Here is a 10,197-nt window from a genome sequence, read left to right on the forward strand (position 1 = left end):
TTGAACAATGCACCGATGTGTAAAGAAATATTTTTGCCGGAAAAGGGTCATTTCTACGGCCCACTATGCAGTCGCAGAATAACTCTGCGGACCGCATAATGGACATAGAGTGAATCAGAAGTGGGGCAAGTGTGGAGGAAAGTTTGTGGTGCATTATACGACCGCAAATCAATTATGCGGTGCATTATGAGACAGCAGAACAAGTCTGCAGACCGCATAACGACCGCAGACTGAGGCAGCCTTGCCCAGTTCCGGAGGCCACATTTCGCAGCCATTTTGCGATCCGCAGAAGCGTTATGCGGTCGCATATGCGACTGCAGAGTGTGTTTCGGGGCTTAATTTTTCTGGTTTTATAAACCCGACCCCATTCTTATAAAACACTATTGCAGGTCATTTTGAAGGGTTTCATCTCACATTTTAGAGAGAGGTGAGATCATTTTAGAGAGAGAAAGTGAAGACTTAGTCATTTATCCATCAATTCTTGTTCAATGTTTGAAGATTTCACAAAGATCTTGCTAGGGCTTCAAAGAGGTAAGAATTGCTTTTCCCAATTCTTCAACTTCGGGTTTGGAGTAAAATATGGGTGATTAAGAGTATGTTTCTTGGATTTGAGAGTATTAGTTATACATACACATACCAATAAGGTTTGTGGAAAAGATTGTTGAGTTCAAATGGGTAAAGATTGAGTTGAAAATGGTAGAAATCTTCAAAGACTTTAACTTAAGATTTGAGGGTCGAGTTGATGTCGAAATTTGGTAAAATTTATATGGTTGGACTCGTGGTTGGATGGGCGTTCATATTTGTTAACTTTTGTCGGGTTCCGAGACATGGGCCCCATGGGCGATATTTGAGTGAATTTTGGATTTTTATTGGAAAATTAGTATTTCCTTGTGGAATTAATTACAATAATTGGTATTGACTCAATCGAATTAATTATCGCTAGATACAAGGCTTTTGGAGACTAATTCTCGTGGAAAGGGCATAGTGGAATAAAGAATTACATGGTTTGATGTAAGTAACAGTTCTAAATTTGGTCCTGAGGGTATGAAACCCCGAATTATGTGTTATGTGATTGGTTTTGAGGTGACGTACATGCTAGGTGACAGGCGTGTAGGCGTGCACCATAGGAATTGTGACTTGGTCAAATTCTATGGAACTGTGTAGTTGAATAATGTGTTGACATCCGTAAATTCTCTACGTGTTAAAGAAAATTAAGCTGAGACTCGTATTAAAAATCATGCTTAGACATATGTTGTTATTATTAGTACCCACTTGGGTTATTTCTGTGGTTGAATTATATGTTCAAATTGTAATTTCACACTAAGTCATGTTCATTCATTTCATATCATATCCCAGTCTTTGTTACTATATATTGATGCATCATATTATAATTTTTGGGCTGATTTTCATTACATCTTGAGCCCGAGAGACTGGAGAGGTTGATGAATGAGTGAGGCCGAGGGCCTAGTTGTGAGGATATTTATATGATCAGGCTGCACGCCGCAGCATGTTTCATTGTTATATGCCATGATTGGCTTGATATAGCGCTTGGGCTAAAGGAGCCCCTCCGGAGTCTGTACATACCCCCAGTGAGTATAGGTACCTACTAAGTGCGAGTGTGAGTGCCGAGTGATGAGTGACTGTGAGGAATGAGCGACTGTGAGGAAAGAGTGACTGTAAGGTTGGAGTGAATGGGCGGACTGAGTAACTGTTTCTCTTAGAGGATGCATTGATTTCATTATTACTGCATTTCAGTTGTCATATATCACTGATTTGAAAATTTTTCTAAAAGACATTCTCTTCTGCTTCAGTAGAAGTTGATATGAAATTACTGTGGAGTTTTAAATGTTGAACTTGAAAGCATGCCTACTCTTTTATGTTCGAAAGTACTGTAATTGGACTTAGCAGAGAAGGTCGTCACTACTTTCAGTTCTTTATTTATTATTGTTACTTACTGAGTTGGTTGTACTCATACTACACCTTGCACTTCGTGTGCAGATTCAGGTGATCCCGGATACAATGGGTGTTGATTATTTCACGCAGTCAATTTTCCGGAGATTCTGAGGTAGCTGTCATTTTTCGCAGACCTTGTCTCTCCTTCCCTACCTTCTTGTTTAGTGTATTTGGCCTTAGACTATTATAGATCGTGTTTTCCATACTTGTAATGTATAGATGCTCATGTACCCAGTGATACCGGATTTTGGGAGTAAATATATATTCACTGTTGGTGGGAGTTTTCCCCTTAAGTTAATTATTATGTTTTCAGTATTTAAATGAAATGGTGGGTTATTGATGTTGTCAGCTTGCCTAGTATCGAGATAGGCGCCATCACGATGAGTGCGACTTTTGGGTCGTGACATTTGGATGCCGCCTTTATGGTATAAGTTCGCTGCCAGAAAGGCTTCCTTTTAAGCAACTCTGTATTTTGTTTGATTAATTAATATTTACTCGTAGTCTATCAAGTTTAATGAATTTATCATAAGGCCCACCACAACTTAATTAGTTTTGAAGACTTTTATATATATTTATGTATTTGGGGGACTTAAATCTGGGTACCGGAAAATGTTATATATATTTTGAGATGAACAAACTTGAAGCTTGATGTTACCAAAGTGACCTCTTTTGTGTAGATTTATTTGTCTTGAAATATAAAAAGTTTTGTATGTGTAACCTATGCAAATGTTGATCGGCCCAAAGAGAGCTCAATGTTTATCAGAATTACCTGTGCATCTTGTGGTAATAAACGCGTGATAGTTATTTAGTTTTACGTGTGAATAATAAATCGGCCTAAAGGAAGATTTAATATTCGATATGTTCTTTATTATCAGTGTTTGGTTACTACGCCAAGATACCACTTACAAGTTAATATTTTAATCCAAAGATGAAATATTAATTGAGTGACCGGTATCTTGAAATATCAAATTTATTTTCATTTTGGTTTTAAGTTTTATGTGATCTTATTTCGTCATTTATTGTTCTCTTATTCAGCTGAAATTACTCCTACAAATATTACTGCCAACATCAATTCAATTCCTATGTTGAATGGCACTAACTTCAAGTCATGGCAAGAGAATCTCAACATCATTCTCAGAGTCTTGGATCTCGACCTTGCATTAAGGGTTGATTCTCTACCACCTCTTACAGATAAGAGCACCTCTAATGAAAAGAGGGAGATGAAAATGTGGGAGAGATCAGATCGCATATGTATGATGATCATGAAGAAAGCCATTCCAGAAACATTAGGGACATTATGTCCGATAAGGTTAAGACATCTAAAACATTTATGGCTGAAATTGAAAAAGTATTTGTCAAGAGTGAAAAGGATGTAATATAATTGGTACGCTTTTGACAAGTCTGATTTCAATAAGATATCAAGGGAAAGGTAACGTCAGGGAGTATATCATGCAAATGTCTCATCTTGCTTCTAAGTTGAAAGAACTTAAGTTGGACCTCTCTCAGGACTTGATAGTGCATTTGGTTTTGATATCCCTTCCACCACAGTTTAGCCAGTTTAAGGTGAACTATAATTATTAGAAAGAGACTTGGTCTCTAAATGAGCTCATCCCACACTGTGTTCAGGAAGAGGATAGACTGAAGCAACAAAAGATATCAAGTGCTCACTTAGACGATGTACCTAAGGACAAAAGGAAAGAAAAGAAGAGAAAGAATAAGCAAGTTGTGGATATAGCAAGACAAACGAAATAACATCAAGAACCAACCACATATGGTTGTATCTTTTGACAAGCTGTAGGTCATAAGAAGAAGGATTGTACCAACTATCACGCATGGCGTGCAAAGAAAGGTACACATCTTACTTTTGTTTGTTCTAAGGTTAATTTAACTTTGGTACAAATACACAGATGTCGGATAGATTCCGGAATAATAACTCATGTCACTGTGTCTCTGCAGGGTTGCCTAAAGTATCGAAAGTCTGATGATGGTGAAAGATACATCTACGATAGTCAAGGCAAGCCAGTGGAATTCGAAGCAATTGGAACTTTTAGATTATTAATAAGAACATGTTTTATTTGAATTTGAATGAGGCTCATGTTGCACCATTGTTTTGATGGGATTTGATTTATGTTTCTCTATTAGACAAGTTTTGTTATTTTTATTTATTTAAAAATAAAAAAAAATATTCTCTTTCGTAATTCAAAATTTATTGGTCCAGATTCTTTATTAGGTTACAAAAATATATACTTACTTGATGTGATTTCTTCGTTCGATGAACCTTGTATGTTAATAAAACTGGTGATAAGGGTGAATTAACCATCCAGTGGTCAGCTTCTTTATGGCACGAGAGATTAGGTCATATCTCTAAAGGAGAATTAAGAGACTTTTGTCCAATAGTATTTTCTATCCCTTTAATTTTTCAGAATTTTTATCCGACTACTACGGCTACGTTTTTCAACAATATAAAATTCTTTGAGGATGTTGAGTTTGCCGGGGGGGAGGGGAGAAAGAGTTAAGAACTTTGTCTTTGAAGAGGAATATAATTATATTCCTCTAATTGCTATTATCAATGCTTAGGAACAAGTTTCTGTACCTGACATTATTCACAAAGCAAATTCGGATCAAAGACAATATTATTCAACCCGTCTAAGAAGTAGTTCCCAAAGAACAAACTCTACAACCTCAAGAATAGATTTCAATAAAGAAAATCATCTATGGACTTAAGAAATAGTCTCATTTGGTTTCGAGATAAATCTTGTTAATTATTTTGTATACCACAAGTTTAGTGGGAGTAAGTATATTTCTTATTGTCTAATGTATGATCAATTTTGTATGTGTCTGCATATCTCATTTAATTTAGGGATGTCGAGCAGATGTTTAAATAATTTATAAACTTATCTTTTGACAGTAGTTTAAAGGTTCAAAAGGTAATAACAGAGAACAACCATTTTATGCTCACATAAAGAAAGTCAGAAAAGTTAAAGATAATCAAGTATTTGAATATCGACTTCACTAGATGCTGATATAATATGACATACTTGGTTGATGAGCTATATAAGGGAGAGTGTTAAAAGAACACTCATTGCTCTTTTCACCATGGCAGTTAATTTATAACATATTATGTAGTATCTGATTATGGAATATGACTGCATAATTTTGCTTTCCAATAACAACAGGAGTTCAGTAAAAGTCAAAGCACATTGACATAAAGTTCCTCGTTGTTAAAGAAAGAGTTTAGAGTGGCTATGTGTCTATAGATCATATTGGTACAAATTTCATGGTTATGGATCCACTTACTAATTAATGAACTACCACCCAAGGTTTTTCATGAGCATACTGCTCATATGGGTGTCATGTCATTTAAGGAAACTCAGTTTCAGTGGGAGTTTGTAACATTTTAAATGATCTTTATGGACACAATTTATTTTCAGTTTAAGGTTTCAAGTAATGATTTCAGTTTAAGGATATTTGAGGTTATTTTTGCAGAAATAAAGTATTCAGTTTATTTTTCATTCTGACTTATTTTTCAGTTGGACCAATTGAAAATAGGCATGCTTACATCACATTGCATGTAATTTTCATGCTACAAATCCAAACTTGATCTATGTCATTTGGTTATATTAGTATTCATGCTCAAGGAAGGTTTAGTTGCGATTAATGTAACAAAAGCCGCCTTGGTCCAATATTGGTATGATTGAAGGACGAGATTGTTTTGAGGTATTTTAGATTGTGATAGCAAATACTTTGAGCTCATAAGGTGATATACAATTACAAACACACACACACACACACACACACACACACACACATATATATATATATATATATATATATATATATATATATATATATATATATATATATATATATATATATATATAGAGTGTGTGTGTGTGTGTGTTAGTCCAAGTGGGAGATTGTTAGAATTTATGGACTTGCACATATATTGTATTAAGAATAATTGTGTGTTGGTTACTATCACTATAAGGTTGGCCTAAATTAAAGTGATCTACTAAGGTTTAAAGTTAAAAGGAACAAAAGGATACCTTATAAAGTATGGGTCTTCTGTGTAGATACCCAAATGTTATTTCTAATTTAATAATGAGCTAAATTAGAAATACATAAACTTGTGCACCTATTAAATGGGTTATGGTCCCCAAATCAGACATATGGTTTTCTTTCTAACATCTCATCGCTGGAAAGAGTAGAACGACTTATATCTTGGTTTGGAAGACTGTAGACTGAAAGATCAAGTATTTTCTGTCGCACTCATGGATTCAGGTGAGCTTCCACATCTAGTTTTTATTCTCGATGATTTGACATGATTTTTTTTTGGGTGAAAGATTGAAGAATTTCATCTTAAAGTATTTTTGGTTCTAACATGAGATTCTTTGTTAGGATGTCTGAAAATGTTTTTCGTTTTATCAGACGCTAAGAATAAAGGTAAGATGCTATAAGGGTGCATCTAATTTTCTTATTCTGTTCCAAGAAAAACTATGAAATCGGCTTAGAGATGCATCCGATACATGTATCTAATTGACTTTCATGAAGTTCTTTGGGCGTAAATTGAAAAACACTTCAAGTCTCGCGTCTCCGAATGGACACTTAAGCTGTTCACCGTCTTTGAGTTCTGCTGAAGTTATCTAATGTGAAGTGCTGCTATAATAATTTATTTTGTTCTATTCATAGAGGAATCAATCCAAAACCATGGGCAATATCGAGCGGATTAAATATTTTAAGGACTTTCAGTGTATCTGTAGGCTGAGAACTTCATCTAGTTTTACTAACGTTCTGTTTCTGCTTATGCTTTTAATTGTTCCAACTGCAGAAAGATAACAATTCGCACATCTGCCTGTGGATTTTTCAATGTCCTATATCCGGTGCTTTATTTACTTGTGCCATTGAAGATTTTCCATATCTTGAAGTAGTTTGAACTTAAGGATTTTGATTATTGATATGCAATGCCAATAGGGGTAAGGTAGTATTTAGTTTAATCCATTAGCTCCTCGTGATTTTACCACTGATGACAATTTAAGTTTGACTATATATGCAGAGACAAATAATAAGCAATTTGCGGAAATGGAGTGGTGATTGTAGAGAATATTTCTCTTGGCAATGAAAAGTTAATTGATCGTCATGCTTCCTTTCAGCAACTACTTTCTAGTTTATGTTTATATTGAATAGGTACTGGGATTTTAAGGAAATTCACTTGGACAAGTTTCATAGTACTCCTTGATCCCTGTCAAGACTAGTTTTTCGATGTGAAGTTTGAATAGGGCCATTTATAGCAAGTTGAGATGTGAAACGTATTAAGGAAAGCCACTCATATCTATTTCCATACAAAACGCTACCTCAAATCACCTTGATAAAAATTAGTGCTCGTGTGTAACTCTGAGCATGTTTACTTTCACAATATTGCACTAAAATAAGGTTGCACTATGGGCACTTAATTAATTATGATATTCAATACCTCTGCAAATAGCTAATTCCTTGGATCTTTATGAAGCTAATGTTACATAAAGATGCTTTAGACCCTACGGACTTTGTCATATAACTCTCGTTAATTGCAAAGATAGTACACTGAGTTGATTAATGCATAAAATTTTGCTTAATTACTAGGAGATTTTAGTTTGAACTGTCCAAATAATTGGAATGTGCCTTTATTAATTAGTCACGTAACTCACTAGTTATTAGCGTAGCAAGGCATATCCATTCTCCAATTAAACAAAGAGAAGAAAGGGACACTCATATCTATCATCGTTCAGGACAAAAACTGTTTCCAAAAGGTAGCTAATTTTGTTGAGACCCCACAAATCTAAATCTTTGAGATTTTGCATAGATCTTATGATGGCTTCACTTCACTGCAGTAATTTTTGAATCTTGACATCTGCAGACAAGAGCAGACGGTCAGCATCCCATCTACAACATTTCAGGGTCGTGGATTCAAGTTATCCCAGGGGCAATAGCTCCGACAAAAAGGATGGGAATTAAAGGGTAGGGGAATTCAAACAAAAGGCATCTGCTGATCTGCACAAATAGTTGGCTGGATGGTCCCCCAACAGCTGAAGGTAGCCTTTCTATCTTGGAGTACTATTTCGATCTAACGGCTTCTAAAAAATTGGCGTATATCTAATAGAATGGTAGCCTACTCACCTATAGTATTGCTGCTTCTTTTTCTGCAATTTTGCTTTTTAAGAAACTAACATTAACCATGAGAGCTTCATTGGTATGTTGTAGTCTAACTCATTTTAAACTACTCCCTCCGATTCACAATAAGTAACCGCTTTAGGTATGCTCATTAAGAAAATATTAAATTCTATACAAAAATACCTAGTATGCCTAAACTACCCTTAATTAAATATTAATGTGAGGAGTAAGAAAACTTTTTAGGGATATACACATAAGGGTAAAAGAGTAAAAACAAATTAATTTTTTTTTTAACCTTAGTCAGTAAAACTTAGAATCCAATTTCCAACATCCAGAATTTCTTACAAGACCCGAATCTCACATCTACACACTGTATAAGTCTGCACAAGCTGTATTAAGCCTTAACTATAACCCATGATGTAATCACATAACATATTACACAACTCGCATACTCGCAACACCATTACCGATCACAGTAACTACTCAAAACCAACCCGGTACTAGTATTAAACCCCATATCAAACAAAACCTTTGTACATTGATGATAATGAAAGAAACACACGGAATCTCATAACCACTTATCGGATCAACATATCAGGGAGCTTTCTCTTGTTCAACAAGTACCATAGCCAATTATCTTAGCCGATTTCTAAAATTATTCTTCCAAACACATCGTAATCAAGCATGATAGTACCCATTTGTAACGACCCAGTCGGTCATTTTAAGAATTAGAGCCCTGATCCCCTAATATCTGCTTTCCCCATATTTTTTTTTGCTTTTGGGATTTGCCAGAGTGTTTGGTTATGAAATTCGGGGAGTCTTGAGACACTTAGTCCCTAGTTGTGAGTGTAAGCCTTAGAGTTTGGAAAGTAGTCGAAACTATGTGAAGATGGATCCGAAATAGAATTTTGTTGACTCTATTAGCTCTGTTTAGTGATTTTGGGGTTAGGAGCGCGTCCGGAATATGTTTTGGAGGTCTGTAGTAGATTTAGGCTTGAATTGACGAAAGTTAGTTTTTTGGCGATTTCGGCCGATAGTGAAAATTTTAATATCGAGCTCGGAATGGAATTCTGAAAGTGGTTGTAGGTTCGTAGTGTTATTTGTGACCTGTGTGTAAAATGTAAGGTCATTCGGACTAGATTTGATGTGGTTCGGCGTCGTTTGTAGAATTTAGAAAATTTTAAATTCTTAGGCTTGAATCCATGCTTAATTCATGATTTTGGTCTTGTTTGATGTGGTTTGAAGTCTCGACTAAGTTCGTATGGTGTTTTAGGATTGGTTGGTATGTTTGGTTGAGGTCCCAAGTGCCTCGGGTGTATTTCGGATGTTTAACGGATAAAAGCTTGGACTTAGATGAATTTTTGAGTTGCTGGTTCTGGTGTTTTCGCACCTGCGGTGGGGAGTCCGTAGGTGCGGCCTCGCAGAAGCGAGACTGGGATCACAGGTGCGCTTTTAGGCCAGGGAGTCAGTGGTCGCAGATGCGATGAGTGAGCCGTAGGAGCGAAGTCGCATTTGCGGAAGGGCAGTCGTAGATGTGGAGGTGAGAAGGACCCAAGGTTCCGTAGAAGCGGATGATTGAGCGCAGAAGCGCATCCGCAGGTGCGGACTCAAGCGTGCAGGTGCGTACCCAACCCGGATAAGTGACCTTCGCACCTGCGTTGATTTTTCCGCAGGTGCGTGACCGCAGATGCGGCCCCATGCGTGCAGGTGCGGAAATCGCTAGGCAGAAAAGAGGATTTCGAGGGTTCAAAATTTCATAACACAAAATTTGATTTAGAGCTCGGTGGGAGACGATTTCTAGAGGGATTTTTGAAGGAGAAATATTGGGTAACTAATTCTAACTCTATTTTTATCATAATACATTAATCTATTGTTGTTTTCCTCGTCTAATTAAGGAAATTGAGGGTAGAAGTTTGGAAATAGGGGAAAAGGTTCCCCAATTGAAAATCTGAGATTTGAATGGGAATTTGACGTCGGATTTAGATGATTTTTGTTCGAGTGAACTAGTGAGAGAATGGGTGTTCATAATTTGTAATTTTTAGCCGACTCCAAGACATGGGCCCCGGGAGACCTTTTGGGCGGTTTTCCTAATTTCAT

The sequence above is a fragment of the Nicotiana tabacum genome, chromosome 17 (genome assembly GCF_000715075.1).
Source record: "Nicotiana tabacum cultivar K326 chromosome 17, ASM71507v2, whole genome shotgun sequence".
Taxonomy (NCBI): Eukaryota; Viridiplantae; Streptophyta; class Magnoliopsida; order Solanales; family Solanaceae; genus Nicotiana; species Nicotiana tabacum.